The following is an 18,796-nucleotide window of genomic DNA, read 5'->3' as shown; positions in this document are numbered from 1 at the left end:
AAAAAAAAAAAAAAAAAAAAGAATAAATTAATGAATGAATGAAATGAGATCATTAGGTTGAGCCCTGGTGTTCTTATGAACAGGGGGAAGGTAGAAACAGAAACAAACAGGCACAGAGGAAAGACGATGTGATGTGAAGACACAGGAGAAGACGGTCATTTATAGGCCAAGGAACACAGAGCACTGCTGGCAATCATCATAGCGAGAAGAGCAAGAAAGGATCTTCCCATAGGGCTCAGAGACAGCATATCCTGCTGACTCTTAATTTCAGATTTCTGAACTCCTAAACTGATAGAAAATAAATGTCTGTTGTTAGCCACCTAGTTCATGGTGCTTTGTCATGGCAGCCCTAGCAAACTAATACCCCATTAAAGCAAGCCTTCTTTGGAAACCCCTGGGACCAAACATGCTACAGAATTCTTACTTTTTTTTCTCATTTTAGAAAGATGACTGATATGGTTTGGCTGTGTCCCCACCCAAATGTCATCTTGAATTGTAGCTCCTATAATTCCCACATGTTGTGGGAGGGACCCAGTGGGAGATGATTGAATCATGGCGGCAGTTTTCCCCATTCTCGCGATAGTGACTAAGTCTCATGAGATCTGATGATTTTATATGGGGTTTCCCTTTTCACTTGGCTTTCATTTCTCTCTTGTCTGCTGCCATGTAAGATGTGCCTTTCGCCTTTTGCCATGATTGTGAGGCCTCCCAGCCATGTGGAACTGTGAAGCATTAAACGTCTTTTTCTTTTAAATCACCTAGTCTTGGGTATGTCTTTACCAGCAGCAAGAAAACGAACTGATAAAATGACTCAGTGATTACTCCAATTATTGTATAGCATCCCCAGTAGGGGCTGGGGCAGGGCCCATAAGCAAATGCTAGTATCTGTGCAGCAAGAGGCACAAAGGGCTGAATGAAGTGTTATACATAATGTCTAGAATATTCTCAAATCTATTCATAGCAGGTTTTGCTCTCAAATCAATTTCCTACAAACCTACGAAGATGTCTTTGGTTTTCAGGGCTTTCTGGACTTTGGAATGGCAGGTAAGGGATCGTGGATCTGTCCTAGAAACGCTTAAAATATGTGCCCTCCTCATGCCACCACCCTGCCAACAACATTCAGCCTGCAGTCCAAAACACACCCCTACCCGTGAAATCCTAGAATTCCTCAGGGAGACCAAAGGGCAAAAGTTTGCCCTCAACTCTCACAAAAACTACTTGCAAATAAAAATTTAGAGATTTTATCTTCAAGTCTATTAAACGTGCAAACAAACCACCTGACACTTGACTTTTCTGCTACTGAGTGCTGCCCTATACCCCAAAAGACTTCTTAAGATGAAATTCTTAAAGCAAAGATAAAACAAGTGTGTGATCACAGAGAGAAAAAACTATAATCAACAGAAAAAGGGCTATATTATGGTGATGCCCCTATCTCCCGACGCATGGGTGCCGTAGGATGTGTATTTTCCCCAGTTATGCAGGTCACTGTCTGGCAGGTACTCATGTTTGGAACCCCAGGCCCATGCGCTATCAAGAAGAAAGGGAGTTTACCAAAAGAATGACGCCCTCATCAGCATTCAAAGACTTGGCTGGCCCACCAGTGCGAACTCTGGAATCCATTACTACATCTCTAAAGCTGGACACACACTGGAGATTTTTTCCTTGTGTCTGATTCATCCAAAAAGGACATGCTATCACACTTGGATCTCAGGGATCTCAGCCTGGTTAAATTCAATACAAATCTGAGGGCACTGTGATTTTTAAAAATCCACCCTTAAGTTACTGCGAGTGCTAGACTGGATACTGAAGGACTTCTGCAGAGAGTGCAGGGCAAACTCTGTAATCATTAGTAGAGCATTGTTCCTACACACCCTGCCCCCCCCGCTCCCCCCCCGTCAGAGTGCATGCTTGAGCATCACAAGCTTTTGCCTCTAGATGACATTGTTTTATGGGTGTACTTTCTCTCTGCCCCTGTGACCCTGGAGAAAAAGTGCTAAGTAATCATGGGGTAAAGGCACAGGGAACACGTTAAGAGAATTTACACAGAACAAAGTGTACCTCTCCCGTAATTGCCATGGAGTCAGACCTCTGTTATATTTAACCAGCAGAACACAGGATCCTTCTTTAACTTTTGCCCTATGCTTCAGACCTTCTATTAGGCAGGAAGTGGAGGATCCAACTTAAGTTGCTTGCCGGCCAGGCATGGTAGCTCATGGGTGCTGTAGGATGTCTATTTCCCCAGTTACGCAGATCAGTGTATGGCAGGTACCCACCTTTGGAACCCCTGGGCCCATGCACTGTCAAGAAGAAAGGGAGTTTACAGAAAGACTGAAGCTCTCATCAGCATTCAAAGTCTTGTCTGGCCCACCCGTGTGAACTCTGGAATCTATTACTACATCTCGGTTGGCCAAGGCAAGTGGATCATCTAAGCTCAGGAGTTTGAGACCAGCCTGGCCAACATGGTGAAACCCATCTCTACTAAAAATACAAAAAAAGTAGCCAGGCAGGGTGGCTTGCGCCTATAATCCCAGGTACTTGGGAGGCTAAGGTAGGAGAACTGCTTGAAACTGGGAGGGGGAGGTTGCAGTGAGCCACGATTGTGCCAAAGCACTCCAGGCTGGGTGACAGGGTGAGACTTCGTCTCCAAAAGAAAGAAAGAAAATAACAACAACAACAATAACAACAAAAACCCACTTGTCAATAACAGCCACATCTGCTTGGTTTTCTAAATAGGTCAATCTAGTATCTTCAAAGTTTTCAGGGCACTCAGCCCCGGTGTCTGTTTGTTCATCCTTCACACTTTCTCCCCATACTTTTGGAAATCCTTGATTCTTCCAGGCTCCAAGCAGCCAGCACCTCCTTTCCCTCATCTTCCCAGGATGAACCACCCCCATAATAACCAGCCTCGAGACTCTCTGAATTCCTACAGTCTGAATACCTAGACCACTCTTGGTCTCACTCTGCCACCCAGGCTGGAGTGCAGTGGTGCAATCTCTGCAGTCTTGATCTCCTGGCTCAAGCGATCCTCCCATCTCAGCCCCTGTGAGTAGCTGGGACTATAGGCACACCACCACACATGGCTAATTTTTTTTTCTTTTTTTTTTTTTTGGTAAAGACACGGGTTTCCCCAAGTTGCCCAGGCTGGTTTTGAACTCCTGGCCTCGAGGGATCCTCCTGCCTGCACCTCCCACAGTGCTGGGATTACAGGTGTGAGTCACCATGCCCAGATTTGTTTGTACCTTTTCAAGTGTGTAAATCTTAATTCTCCTAAGCGGCTGCACATCACTCCGGGCTGCTGTCCATGTCTTAGGCTAGTGTGTATTTTCCATGCAACCTTGCAGAAAACAGGCCCCCAATAAACATTTCTTGGTTGCTTGATGTCTTAACAAACACTATGATATGTTACCTTCTTCCCAGGGTTACATATTTGGAAGATATTCTTGTCTGAGTTGCCAAAATGTGGTATTCTCAGTGTGTTTACCTCATATATGATAATGAATAACTAGATGCAGAATTATTTTCCACATAAATCTAATTTTCTTGAAATTGCTTCATTCTCCTCACTTTTCTATAATGTAGAAAACACAGGGTCATTTCCCAGTGTCCGGAGTTATAAGCTCACATATACTTAAAGAAACAACAAAATGATTTACAAAAAAAAAAAAGTTTCACAGTGAACCTCATTTCCGCAACAATGTTACCTGATACCCAAAACTGAAATCAGGAGCCACTTTTGATTAACTGAAAGCATAAACATATTACCTGATTTACAGAGTTGATATCCTTGTGTGTTAAAGACAAATATTCAAATCAAAAGGACACAAGAAATACTAATGTTTGAGGGCTAACTTTGGAAGCAAATAACATAATATTTAATTCCAGGAAACCTGGTGAAACTGTTAGTAATCATTTATAAACTGAAACGGGAGTTCACATTTAAAAATGGATCTTTAGCTCACTATGCACCATTATAATTTTTGTTTCCAGCTGCTTAAGTTCTTAGTGTCATTTTTCATGCTTTTTCATGTCGTGCTGATGTTTTTCCAACCCAAAAACTCTTTCTTTAAATGAAGATGTATAAGCCTCAATCTAGATGTGAATCTTCACATACCAAATAAACTATTAAACAGCTCTCAATAATAATGATCGAGAAAACATTCATTGTAATTAACCTCAAATTTTTGTGCAGCTGACGTGGAATGAGATACTATTAAAGAGCGATGACAATTATATTAAATATGTGCCACTTGGGGATGCAGTGAGCATCAGCACAAATGGAGACATGAGCTCCCCCATCAACTAGGTCACTGGGGGACAAAGTGTGATAGATTACCGCAGGCAATGTGACGATGCACAGGGACTTTGCCACCGTGCCATCCGCTATGCTGGGGCAGCAGTTTGAGATCTCAGCAACTAAGGTCCCGGAAGCATGCCTGCCTGCAGCGTTGCTCCTTACAAATGAGCCTAAACCCTAACAAGACATGTGCCGTCTCCATGTAAGAAATGGCATTTGCGTGGAAACAACTATGTATTCCAGCGAAATATTATCTATTAATTGCTAATTACATTGACACTTTATATATTTTGCAGTCTATAATTCTGAAAAAATTCTAAAGGTAAATAGGTCCTATAAAAAAACACAAAAGGAAAAGGAAAAAAAAATCACCCTCTTCCATGGTTAGCAAAGTCGTTTTGCCACAGAGCAGTGTTCGAGCACTTCACGTGCATAGGAATCGCCTGGGATCTGCTTAAAATGCAGTCTGATTGGGTAGGTGTGAGCTGCGCCTCAAGAACCTACATTTCTAACAAGCTCCCTGGTGATACTAATACATCTGGTGGGAGTGGCAAGACTCTAAGGAAGTTCAAATACCGCTCACTTTGCAAAGAATTCCAAATGTGGATGAGTGCATGGGCTCTCCCATAAAGAACTGAGACCTTACGTGGATATTCCCCAAAGTCCATCCTGGGCCTCTTTTCATGCTGCAGCGCTCCTTAGGCAGGCTCACACCCTGCGCCTCCATGCATACCTCCCTCACTATTAATGGCCAGGACCCCAGGCTTGAGCACCAGGCAAGCAAATGAGGGCCCCCTCCCACCATCCCAACCTCATTGATTAAATACCTTGAGGATGAAATTCATAGGAAGTCCCAGCCTCCTCTTTTCCATATCTTGTCAATGCAGCCAAATTATTAACCAAATAGTGTAAGCCTCACCCACTCTGCACTGGTTCTTTGTAACCTACGACGAACCATTGTGGCAGACACGGTCTACCCAGCTCTGGCCCCTGCATGCCCCTCCACTGTCATCTTCCATGTACCTTATACATGTAGCCAAGTAGGGTGACTATGAATTTTAGTTCTCCAGTTCCCAGAGCACATCATGCTTTCCCCTCTGCTAGAAATGCCCTGCTCCCACCTGGCATGCTCCAGTGCCTCTGGGAAGGCTTCCTGGCCCGCAAGCTCCACTCCTGTTGGCAGAGGCCTATCAGTAGTGCAGATGTTTACTTATGTGTCCATTTCTGTTACTGGTCTGGAAGCTCCTTGCAAACAGGGCCATGGCTTGGTCACTTGTGTGTATCACATTCCAGTCACACAGTGGGTCTACAACAAAGATTGCTTTACAGGGCATTGAGATGGCCCTAAGGCAGGTTAGGCATATGGGAAATGGAGGTACTGGGTGGAGTGGGGTAGGCTAAATCTTGAGCTTTACGGTAAGTAGACACTGGAAAATACCCATCTATCATGAAGCATATAGTTTTCACATGCTGTCCAAGAGCCAGCTCTATTATTTTAAGGTGTAATATTGCTCAATTTTGGGGTAAATGGGATAGAAATAAAATAGCGTTACTTGCTATTATCAAACTTACACTTGGTTATTTTTCTGATGTCATGACTAAAAAAAAAAAGAAGTCCAATAGCAATGGAGCAGAAGCTGCAAGCAAAGGATAATCTGCTCTTAGGGAGTTTGAACAAGAGGCAATTAATAAAGGATTAAGCTAAGTAAAACCACAGCGGAACATGTAACTGCAGCATGTTGAACACTGAAAACCAGAAGGGCAATTAGGTAGGAAAAACCCATAATGGGTAACACACTCGCTGGGTCAGTGAACAACAGTAGGAACTTCACAGGGCTAATCCCTTGTGGACAGACCTCTTTCTAGAAGAGAAGCAAGGGAAGCAGACTCTAGCCCTCAGACAGAGCATGCAGGCACGTCTGGCACCCAGTGAATTCCATTTTACTAATGCATCAAGGTGGGATTAGGTGACCCGCAGACAACTCACCTCCAACTAGTGACAGCTCAGAAGAAACCATAGTCTCCAAACTGACCAAAATCAGGATCACGATGTCCTTCAGGACACCCCCAGGAAGACCGCCTGAAGACTCCCTTACACAGACCCTCCTAAACCTCTGGGGTCTGTGTTTCTTTCTCTCCCATTTCTTCATTCAACAAATTCTCACTGGACACCACTGCATGTCAGGCATGGTTGTTTTAGGCACCTGAGATGTGCCAGGGAAGAAAACAGACAAGACCCCCTCCTTTTGTGGAGTCTGCATTTTATCAAGAGGAGATAGGTAGCAAGCAATACAGAATCAATTAGTAAAGTACAGTGTTAGAAGATGATAAAAACCTCAAGAAACAAGAAGCACAGCAAGGAGGACTGATGTGGGGACGTGGAGGGAGGTACTGGCTGCAGGGCAAGCACCTTGCTGATTTTGTGAAATCTGTGAGTCACCACTTGAAGGAAATACATTGTTCACTGGAGAGGTAGACTCTAACAAAAATATAACAATTGCACATTTGACAATAATCAGATTTCTCTTTTCTTTAACAGATGCCTTGGCTGACTGGATTTAGGGTAACACAGTGGCATCACGGAGTCTGGAGTCTGACACGCCCTAACTTTAGCTTGCCATGTGCAACTCAGAAGAGCTGGATGTCATCTCTATCAGCTGTAACAGTGAGGTCTCATGAGATGAGAGGGTCGTACACCCTCTAGCACAGTGCTCAGCACTTGGTGAGCTGAGGAGCTGAGGCTGTTAACGCTGCTTAGACTAAGGCCACAGTGGGTCCCAAGGGCTTCCCTGTCCCCAAGCACAGCACAAGAACTTCCCTGCCCCTGCCCACTTGAGAGACTCAGAAAGACAGCTTTATTCTCAGTGGTCCTAAATTTAAGAAATTTAGGAAGTAATCAGTCTCATGACGGTGTTGATCTGCATATGTGTTCCCATTCATTCCTCCCCATCAATATTTATCATAAAGTTGCAAAAAATCATTTACCAAGCCTGGTTCGATGGGTTGCTAAAATCAGTTTTGACTTGGGGATGGGAGAAACATAGAGCTCTGCTATTGGAGGTCAGTTAAACTAACACAATTGCTTTTGGCAAATGACAAAGCTGGGGGACAAAAAGACACTTTTGCCCTCAATAGTACAGCCTCAAGTTCAGGCCTTTACCTCTATGTATAAACTGCTACACTTCTTGGAGGGCAGAATAATTAATTCTCTCTGAGGATATTCCATAGGTGTGGATGTTCCTAGTTTCCAATACTGATTAGACGAAAAGAGACTTGCGCATCTTTGATGACTGGAAATATTTTTTCCAGGAAATATCCATTCATTCTGCTCCACAACCAACAGCCACTTACACTTCTGGGCATAAGAGGTTATAGCTTTCTATGAGAATGATATTTATAAAGACTTCTAAAAGTAAGTTGGCTTTTTTTTTCTTTTAACCACGAACCTACTGTCAGCCACAACTTCCATACTAACCAAAAATAGACACATTAGAAAGTGTCAGGAGATATACCAGGCAGAAGAAAACAAAAATGTGCCATCTTACCAAAGATCATCCACCCACAATTGTGATGCCCTTACTCTGATGTCCTTATGGCCCCCAACACTACCACTAATTATATTATCAGTTGACTTGGTTATCACGGGTCTCCTCCACTAGGCTGAAGTTCCCTGAAAGCAGAGATGTAGGTGGTCGCAGATGGCTGTGCACGCCACTGGCTCAGGGCCTAACGTGCTTTTGGCTTCTTCTGTTTGCACTGGTATTTCAAGCAGTGGCCTCTGAGGGGCTCGGTACATTTTGCTGAATACATGAATTGCACCTTCATGTTGGGAGGCTACTTCGATTCTAGCACTTGCCATTTGGGAGCTTGCAAGCTGCATTTTACCTTACCCACACTTCTCCCCTCCCTTAAGAAATAAGAAGCAAAGCAAAATATAGATGTGCAGAAGCACAACAAAAAGGAAATGAAATTGTGAAGCGGATAAAACCCAGGATCAGGCAGATGAAGTGACCGGGGCTGCTCCCCGCCCAAGACGGGACAGTGGGCTGCCCCACCCACATGGCTGAGCTGATCTCACTGTTGAGTTTCTGGGTTTTTTCCCTAACCTGGTTATTGCTAAACTGAGATGCTGGCTTTGCCATCAAAGCTTTCAGTTCTGTGTCATGCTCAAAATCAAATTTTAATGGCAATATCCCTAAAAAGGAATAAATCTATCATCTCTCCAGGGATCTGCAGTGTTGCTCGGGTGACAGGGCCCTGACTATATCTTGTCTTCTCTTTCTCTTACCCGCCCCCCCAACACCCCTTTCTCTCTGACACTTGTACTCTTTAGCTTTCATAACATTTCCAGCTAAGTCACTTGTTTTTTCCAGGAACGGAGGATTCTCCTGGCATACACACAGTGAAACACTCACCTGGGGTGGGTGGCCCTCATCAACGAACAAATAATTTAAAGAAAATCCATTTTTTTAAACCAGCCAGCAAAATGAAGGGGCGTTTTCCCAATCTGATCACCACTCTCATTAGGCCAATGCTTCAAGGCTGTTAAAGTACTTATTTAAAAATAAATAAACAAATCAAGTGAATACAAAAGTAAGAGGAAAAGAACAATCGACCTTAAAGAAAAAATTAGCTCAACAAAAACGAGCAAGTGAAAGGGAAAAGGAAGTCTCCCTCCTTGTCTAGCACAAGAGACACTTAGTAAATATTTGGTAACTAACTTAAAGAATAAAGAGAAAACTTATTTTCAAGTAATGAACAAGGCAAGTGACTTAAACAGCCTTTTGAATGAGCTAAACTAAATAGTTACACAAATACCACACAGGACAGTGTCCAAAGAGAACAAATTTCTTTCAGAAAGATCACTCACTGGTTAACCTCAGATACAACAAGTATGGCCCTGAAATACTCAACAAAACAGGGCAAGAGAGAAAAAGTGGAGTATTATCAAAATGCCTTAAAGCCTGCCATGCTATTTCCTTGAATGAAGTTAGAGATTTCCTTCGATTCTCAAGCCTGTCAACTTGGCATGGCAGATCTCAGCCAAAATAAACTCCTGGATGCAGTTAATTGAGCTAAAAGGGGTCAAATCCCAGCACTGGCAAAGGCTCAAAGGTCACGCACACCCCCCCCCCCCCCCACCCCGCCCTGGCCCTGGACTCTAAATGGCTTCTGCCCAAGAATCTATGACCAAATGACCTCTGATAACATGACAGGGGTTCCAGTCACTGACCTTAGTCAGAGGAGGCTGTTTATAATTGCATGTGATCTTCTCGCCTGCCGCAGGCCAGATGAGTAATAGTGAAGTGAACAAGACAGCTTACATCACCAAAAGCGGAGCTTTTTTCCATGTATTCTATGAAACTCTACTGACTCCACCTGACTGCTTGATCTCTGTTTCCACTTAGTCTGAAGGGCAGGGGAGTCTCCCTGTGGTCCCTGTAGGGGGGGCACCTGGGTAATGCCTGCCCACATCCCACTGCCCACCTCCCACTGCCCACCTGTGCTCTTGGGTACTGAGAAAACCAGACCAGGCACAGAGGAAGCACAAATATTTACTGTAGATGAGGGTGTGTGGAGTGACCCTTGGGGAATTCTGGGCCACTGGGAACGCAATCAAAATAGACTCAGAAAATACCTGAGAACATGTGCTTCTGCCATTGCCCTAAAGGCCAACAGTCTCTGAAACCTCCATGATCCAAGGTGAGGGAGTAGCAGGCTCACTTCAAGCCCACCTGTAGAAAGGAAAGCCCCCTCTATGCTACTAGCACATTGCATCATATTTAACTCAAAGCACGTGAGAAGGAAAAGATTTCCATCAAGGTGAGAGAAACGATATGAAAATGGCTTCACATGAAAATTGACTTGGTAAAACCCTAAGTACAGACTGAGAAAAATAAACATTGCCTGGAACGAAACATAAAAGATCCCAAACAACTCTCCCATCCCAACAGAACCATCAAAACCACAGAAGCTCCTGTTCTAGCACTTGCCTTAGTAAGTACTGTACATAGAGCCCCCCACCATCACTACATCCACCAAACAAACCACTCTGGAATAAAACTTCTATGCTCAAGTAGCAGAATTCATATAATTTGATGCCTGCCTTCATTTTATATCTTTTCATTATATTCCACAATGACAAGAGATTTTCCCAAATGTGATGTTTTAAATCAACATTTAGTTGCTATATAGGATTCCAAAAAACCTTTATTTAATTTAAAAAGGCAAATTTTCATAAAAACAATAGGAATAAAAAAGGTTAACGCCTAACATCTGTAACTAATACAGATGTTTACTTTCTCTTAATTAAATAAAAAGCATTTCTTCCTCTCTTCTTGACTTCACCGTCATCTTACTAGATTCCCACAAGAATTAAAGTTTACTTTCTACACCTTACAGACATTTAAAAAAAGAAAAAGAAAACTCACCCACCACCATGGCCATTCTTTCTCTTTCTGGTCATTGCTAATGAAACTCACTAGCCTGGAGCCAGCACAAACTTAACTTTAAAATCCCTCTTCTCTTACCGAGTTGTTTGCTTTTGTTTCTTTCACTGGCAATATTTCATTCAAACATGTGTAAAGTACTTTGACTTTATGCAAAATAAGTATTAAAGAAGAAATATTAAAGCATAGCTACAAAATAAGTACTAAAGAGTAACTCAGGTTTGATTGCAGGCTTTGACATTTCATATTGATACATTTTTATTGTCTTAGAATTTCAATCATCTTAACACTTCATGACATCAAAAATACTTTACTGAAAGTAACCTGGCTCATTAATATGAAGGTGTGGCCTGCCCTTAAATTTATTTCAAGGTTTGTCAACATATGAATACACTACAACTAGTTAACAGTTTATGAATCATCATCAAATGAGACAGCAAAGAAACAGAAAAATCACGTGTTAATCATACACAGTATATTCACATGTATGAGTAGGAAAGGTGGGAAACCGATAGAAAACCTGAAGGAAAAACTCAGTTGAATATTTTCTGGCCTTTGACTTTCGTTCTCTCAAACAACAAATAATAATAAAATTTAGTATAAATCATGTAAGCCAAATTACTCATACTGAGGAAGAGAAGATTTCTTTTGCCACCAACCAAAAATTCACATATAAGCCATGAATTATTCTCCAAGCAAACTATTTTATGACCTCAGATGGTGTTTCACTTGAAACCAAGTAGAGCTGGTATATCCCTCTTCTCCAGGAGCTTTCTAAGTCAGAAATACTGAGATTCGAAACAGAACAGGAAGGAAAACACAATTGTTTCCTCCTCAATCTGTGATTTCTAAAATAGAAAACAGCATTCATAGAACTTACATGGTCTCTATTTTCCATTATTTTCAAAAATAAAAGCATCTATTATTGCTTTGCTTTTTGGAATAAAATCTGTGCATTTTTCTAAATAGTCAAGAAAGATAAGAAGCAAAGAATAGGGGATCAGAATTCAGATCCCAATTCTTTTCAAAGTTCATTCTTTTCCTTTCATTCTTTTTAAACATAAGGAGAGTAAAATTGACCAATTACAGCTAACTCCAAACACTGACAAGCATTTAAAATGGAAAACCTTGGTATGTGCTAGAATTATGCCACTGACATTAAAACAGTACTACACCAAAATCAAACTCCACGCCAAGAGCAGATGTTACGCATTCATATAACGAACATACAGTGGTGTCTTTGTTCTTACCTATACTTTTCCTCAAGGCTGATGAAAAACAAGGCTGGAAAGGGTTCAGCTGGGCTAGCGTTGCTACAAATCTACCCCGTGAGTCTTCGGCTCCCTGGCCTCGTCTTCCTCCTTCCCAGTTTTAAAGCAGTGTCTGTACACACCTCTGCTGATACCGGGGGAATACCAGCAAGTTTTAACACAACTGAGAAGGAATGCACCCAGCTCTCCACTTATACTGATGATTCACTTCAATGACAGGTAGAAAGAAATGCTTGTTGGTGGAAAAGGGAGTTGCGTCAAGCTCCACCCCCTACCGTAAGGTTAAGTAACTCCACCCAGCTCAGCAATTAGCTTACATCATCACCTGGTGCCTTATCTCCAGGTTCCCTGCAGTTGTTCCTGAGGCATCTCTTCTCAAATGAAGTTCTCAGTGGGCTCATCACACAGGATGGGCAACAACAGAGGTTGCAGAGTTCTGTGGATGACTCTAAGTCTGGTGGGGCTGTTTTGCTTATTTAAAGCCAGATCAGAGATTTTGGGATTTCTGACAGTAGAGGTCAGCCCTTCATCCTTCCACTAACTCAGCTTCTACATTTTGAGGTTCTGGCCTTCAAGGCCCCACACTTGACAATGGGAACACAACTTCCTAGCCCTCCAAAAGCTTTTGGTCTTGAAGAGGGGGGAAAAAAGCAGGAACAAAAATAATTATGATACAAACCACGGCCCCAAACAGAATCGATAGGGGATTCTGTGTCAGATGAGAAACAGCTCTGCCCTGTTAATCTGCAATCCCAGCTGTGTGCCCTTAAGTGTACATCAGGGCCATAAAGGTGCCAGCGGAGCTCTGCCCTGGTTCCTGGAGGTACCAGGTCCTCATTTGAGGGGTAGTCTGGCAACCTGACCATCCTTACTCTAAGGAAATTCTAAGAGCGGGTCAAACACGCGCTCTCTCTGTGAGGGGCACTCTGCTACTTCTCTTTCCTCTAGCTGGAAGAAGTCACACCCTACCCTCCAACCCACGCAGGCCTCCACCCCAGCAGATGTGGCTCTAATAGGAAGTATCCCCAGTTGTAGCAAACAGCTAACTTTCTACATGCACTCAAATTTGGTGGCATGCTCACTCATGAAGTGTTCCTGGCACGTCAAAACCCTGTAAACTAGACTTGCACTTCCCCCCAGCGCTCAAACGCTGAGATTTCCAGACTAACGGATCACCCCTCGAGGCTGGGAGGATTGCTGAAGTCGTAGAGAAGCAAGTGGGCACCAGGGTTCAACCAGACGGGGGACAGGGCCGACCATTTTCAGTCCTTTTTTTTTTTTAAGAGACGGTCTTCTTCTGTCACCCAGGCTAAAGTGCAGCGGCACAATCTCTGCTCACTGCAGTCTCTGCCTCCCAGGTTCAAGCAATTCTTGTGCCTCCGCCTCCCGAACAGCTGGGACCACAGGTGTGAGCCACCACGCTTGGCTAATTTTTGTTTAGGGTTTTGCGACTTTGGCCAGGCTGGTCTGAACTCCTGGCCTCAAGTGATGCACCCACCTTGGCCTCCCAAAGTGCTGGGATTATAGGTGTAAGCCAATGTGCCCAGCTTTTTTTCAGTCAAATTCTTAAAATAAGAGAAATATCTCAAATTTTTAGTCTTCAGCAGTTGAGGACACACAAGTGCCCAACAGACTAAATTTAAGAACAGGATTTCCTTCATCTTTGATTATGTTTAAAACTATCAAATTAAGCTACAATGTTTCCAATTTACACACTGGCTGGAAGGTTAAAAAATACTTATACCATATACTACAATATGGTATAAGAAAATGCACCTAACCAACTTGACAAGTTTTATTTTTATTTTTTTAACAATTTGCCTATTCCCTTAAAGATAAAAAGCACCTATACTTCCTACCAAATGCTACCTGATTGTGATGGGCTAAATTGTATTTGCCCAAAATTCCTACGTGGAAGTCTTCAACATCTCAGATTCTGACTGTATTTAGAGAGGGTATGTAAAGAGGTAATTAAGTTAAAATGGGGTCAGTCGGTGGGTCCCAATCTCATATGACTGTGCCCTTATACGAACAGGAGATTAGGACACAGACAGGTACACAGATGACCTGGGAAAACCCAGAGAAGCCATTTGCAAGTCAAGAAGAGAGGCCGCAGAGGCAGGCAGCCCTGCTTCATTGTGGGCTCCGGACATCCAGAGTTCTGAGAAAACAAATTTGTGGTATCTGAGCCACCCAATCTGTGCTATGTTGTTATGACAGCCCTGACAAACAATTACAACACTAATTACACAACTGTCACCCTCTGAAAATTAATATTAGAAAATTGAGACAATTGAGATTTCTAATAACCATTTCCCCATAACCATACACTTCACTTGGGTATGCTCACTTTCGCCCTGTCCCATGAGGTTCTGCCTCAAAAAAACGCACAGAAAAACCTCATTCTGGAAGGAAAAAAGGCTACATTTGATCTTTCCAACTCCAATTCTGCCACCTCTATTCTAGGCAAACTGATTAAACAGTGATGTACATCTACCTTGCTGTTAAACCTATGTCCTTTTCCCTAACCCAGAGAAATCAGCTTCTGCCAAACTGAAAGTAGTCAGTGACCATCAGCCCTCAACAAAAAAATGTTAAGCCTGGAGGGAATGCTGGAAGTCTTAAATTCCTTTTGTCTAGAGGAGAAAATTAGGGCCCAATCAAAGCAGCACCATGATCTAGGGATAGACGCTAGAGTGGACTCAACCTTCACACCAGCTCCAACCCAGTGTTAACCGCTCCTCTTCCAACACTATTCACGAGGGAAGCCTGAAGTTATTCTAACCTCACTAGTATCCCAAAATGACTGCCACAATGATCACCAGGCTACAGTGAAATGAGACAAGGATGCACATATCAGGATAACCAATGGAAGATGGCCAGGTTCTGGACTAAGCCTAAAACCAGCTTTCTTTTACCGGGCCACTACTGACACTTTGTAGCTGGGTAATTCTTGGTTGTGGCGGCTTCTATGTGTCTGGATTTGACGAAGAGAAAGTTGCTGGTGTCTTAAGACATACTTCAGTTTTATAATCTGGGCAGAATACAATGAGCAAAAGGAATGGAGGGAAGAGCAGCTTCCCTGGAACTTTCCACAGCCCTCTCCGACCAACGAGAGGTCATGGAGGGGACACGTGGGAAGACCAGGGGTGGGTCTCCCAGAAGGCTGGCAGTAGGAGACGATGCTTTCACTCTTGCTCACGTCCCTTGGAGATTTTTTTCTAAGCTCAAATTTCAAAATAAAGTTAAAAAGTCATGACATTCCTTTAACTGCATATTACTAACACTTAAAGGTAAATGATAAGCCATTGTTGGATGGCACCTAACCCTTCTGACAATATTACCCCAAAAATTGCTCAATACTGTTTACTACACTTAAAAGACCGGGCGGTTTGTAGGGTGTGGTTTTATGAAATACCACAGAGGGTCACAATGGATCAGCATGTTCCAATGCAAAGCAAAGGAAGTATATAAAAACAGTGAATTCAATTGTAGGCAGCGTAGCCAAAAGGAATAAGAAAAGCGTGACGACTGATTTCATTCAAAACAGGATTTTATTAAGAACATAAAATTTGAATTTCATAGTAGTATTCCAAAGATGGGTCAGCTTTTGTATTCTGTTTGCTTTTGTTTTTAATCTTAGGATTTGTTAGTGAGATCATCTTGATATTTTCCTCTAAAAAGTCATCATGAATTTATCCATATTCTGCAGCCTTCAAAAAATATGTTTTTAAAAATAACATTACAAGCTATCATAAAATGCCTACAGTAAAATAGTTTAAAAAGCATCATTCTAACCAGTATCATAGTATGATCCCAAATTCATAAACTATTTCCATATACATAAATGTAAATATAGCTAAAAGACTGGACAGAAATAAAATGGAATGGTAACCAATTTATATCCCTCTGGGTATTTGGCTCTACAGGTAGATCAATGCTTTATGTTTCATCTTTTCCAATGTCTACATCTGTTATAACTGGAAACAAATGTTATTTAAAAATTGCTAAGATGAGCTGGGCATGGTGGCATGCACCTGTAGTACCAGCTACTTGGGGGGCTAAGACAGGAGGATCGCTTGAGCCCAAGAGTTATAATGCTGCAGTGAGCTGCAATCACCCTGTGGCACTGCACTCCTGGGCAACGGAGTGAGACCTTGTCTCCATAAAAAATAAAAATTAAAAATAAACAAACTGCTAAGAATGCACTATATCACTATTTAAAAACAGTGAGTAACCAAATGAGAAGAATTCAGATGCTGAGGGTGGAGGAGACCCAGGTTTTTCTATTTTGTTTAAAACCAGCTACAGTAGAGGAAAAACTAGGACACCTGGAGGGGGAGGAATAAATGGAACAAAACAAGGATAACATGACACAGGCAAAAATCTTTACATAAGACAGGCAAGGTTTGGTGATAACCACATCAAGGCTCGAAGTTCCTCACACGGTCTTAAATCCCTTCTAACTCGAGTTAGCTTTTTCTTCCAATGCCTTAAAAAAAGGACAATGTGTGGTTTACATGCTTCATAAGGTCCTACAATCAACTCACTCTATCAAAGCATCTGAAAAGCAAATTGTTTCATCAAGAAGGGGGAAAGGACTCTTGAATCTTGAAACGTCATTCAGTAAACACAGCACGGTGTACCTCTTCTGCTCAAAGCACTCAACAAGACCCAAGGGTTTTATCCTCCAAACATTTAGAACCTGGCAGCTTATAGACGCTTCCTAATTTATGAAACCCTGTGTTCCTAATGTATAATTTTTAGTGCTGTTACTTAGGATCCTGATCACATTTTCACAGGAAAGAAAGACCTCAACCTTAGTGAAGTCTTCCAGTCCCTTGGGCTGGAAAGTCCATCTAAATGCAAATGACTCCCAAAAGCCTGGCAACTCTGGCCTCTCTTTTGCACTCGATTCTCCTTTACCATCATCTTCACATTTCCACTTGGAGGTCTAAGAGACACCTTAGACCTAAAAGGAGCAGCGATTCTGCCTCCGCACCACTCCCCAACACATCCATCGCAACTCAGTCCAGCCAGTTCAAAAGGAAATTTCCTCAGTTCTGCACATCCAGTTTATCAGCAGGTTCTAAGGACTCCATCCCCAAATTTAATCCCCTACCATCTACTCCTCTCCATGCTGGATGTTTCCATTCTGGTGTTCAAACCATCCTCTCCCACTGAAGCCTCTGCAACAGCCTCCTAACTGGCCTCTGGGCCACTCTCACTTGCAACAATAAATCACACAAAGCCACTCCTTTCTTGCAACTCTCCAGGCTGGCTTACCACAACCTTAAGCAGGAAATACAAATTTCCCGGCACCCACACAGCCACAGCACCTTTAACTTCACCTCCAGCCTTCTTCCCTGAACCCTCTCCCTTCCCCTGCTCCATTCACCTCCCGGCTGCTTCTCAAACTCACTTCCACACGCCTCTCCAATGAACGCTCCTCCCTCAAATCTTCAGGGCAGTTCTCTTCTCTTCTGATGATAGCAAAGTGAGTCTTTGTGCTGATGGCAACATAAACTAGTCCCACACCTTAGGAAAGTAAATTGGTAATCTGTACCAAGAGTATTTAAATCCTAATATTCCTTGATTTAGGAATCCCATTTCCAGGGAGGTATCACAGTAACAGAATCCAACTTAAAAAAAAAAAATCTTGTTTTGCACAAAGATACACCCAGTATCCTTCTCTCTTAAATGAAAAACTGGAAACAAGCTTAACAGATATGATTAAATAAGATATTGCACATTCAGAAAACTGTCATATATTACATACTGGAATAAATGACCAAAATAGGCTATATCTATGTTATGATGTTAAGTATATATAAACATTCTCTCCTAAAAGACAACTAAAAGGAAAATGTCAAAATATTAAGAATGACTGATGTTCTTTGTTATTTTTTTCCTCTAATTTATTTTCAACTTAGAAAAATGTACAATCTTCACAATTAGAGTGGGAAAATCCCTTCTTGTTTTTAACAGAAGGAAATTATGCTGTAAGTCGCTGTTAGCTTTCCAAATCACCATAGAAAAGACAAAAGTATGATGTTAAAATTAAAAGATGTACAAGATATTCAAAAAATCAAATGAGAAAAGCATATGACAGATGAGGAGTTAAACTGTCCATTTTACAACGAATTCTTATTAAGCAATGAAAAAGTAATAGGTCAAAGGAGAAATTGACAGAAGGATGTGAGTTGCCACTGAATAAAAATGGAAATACAGATAGAGAGAAACTTGGCCTCACAGACTGAAGACATAAAATGAGATGTTTTTACCTTCCATAATGTCAGAGATGAAAAGACTGATAAAATGGGTTCATGTTTAGGGAAAATGTCTAGGGAAAAACTGGTACTCTCATCAACATTACAGCCAGCGGAAACCAGTGCAGTACTACAGAAGGCAATTTTCCAATGTCTGTGAACATTGTAAATGTTCCTATTCTTTGATCCAGGAATTCAACTATGGGAATTTAGCTACAGAAACTTTCATACATAGATACATCAAGAAACACCCGATTGGGTGCTTTGGCTCACACCTGTAATCCCAGCACTTGGGAAGCCAAGGCAGGGGGATCACTTGAGGTCAGGCATTCGAGATCAGCCTGGGCAACATGGTGAAACCCTGTCTCTACTAAAAACACAAAAATTAGCTGGGTGTGGTGGTGCATGCCTGTAGTCCCAGCTACTCAAGAGGCTGAGGAAGAAGAATCACTTGAACCTGGGAGGCAGAGGTTGCAGTCAGCTGAGATTTCGCCACTGCACTGCCGCCTGGGC

General features: G+C 42.3%; 1 protein-coding gene across 11 annotated transcripts in view; it reads right to left on the bottom strand.

Annotated features, from left to right (window-relative positions):
* The window catches only part of NEDD4L (NEDD4 like E3 ubiquitin protein ligase), a 346,587-nt gene that overhangs the window by 163,223 nt on the left and 164,568 nt on the right, over window positions 1–18,796 (bottom strand). For 2 of the 11 annotated variants that reach the window (XM_017528810.2, XM_017528812.2), the window contains exon 1: window positions 11,994–12,223. The exons of the other annotated variants lie outside the window; for them this stretch is intronic. The gene's annotated coding sequence lies outside the window, so the exon portion shown is untranslated. Of the gene's footprint in view, window positions 1–11,993; window positions 12,224–18,796 lie in introns of those variants that run through there. 11 annotated transcript variants of the gene reach the window in all.

Source organism: Cebus imitator, unplaced genomic scaffold (assembly GCF_001604975.1).
Source record: "Cebus imitator isolate Cc_AM_T3 unplaced genomic scaffold, Cebus_imitator-1.0 Scaffold55, whole genome shotgun sequence".
In the NCBI taxonomy this organism is placed as follows: Eukaryota; Metazoa; Chordata; class Mammalia; order Primates; family Cebidae; genus Cebus; species Cebus imitator.
The sequence above is the reverse complement of the archived record's forward strand: the minus strand, read 5'-3'. Positions and strand labels throughout refer to the sequence as shown.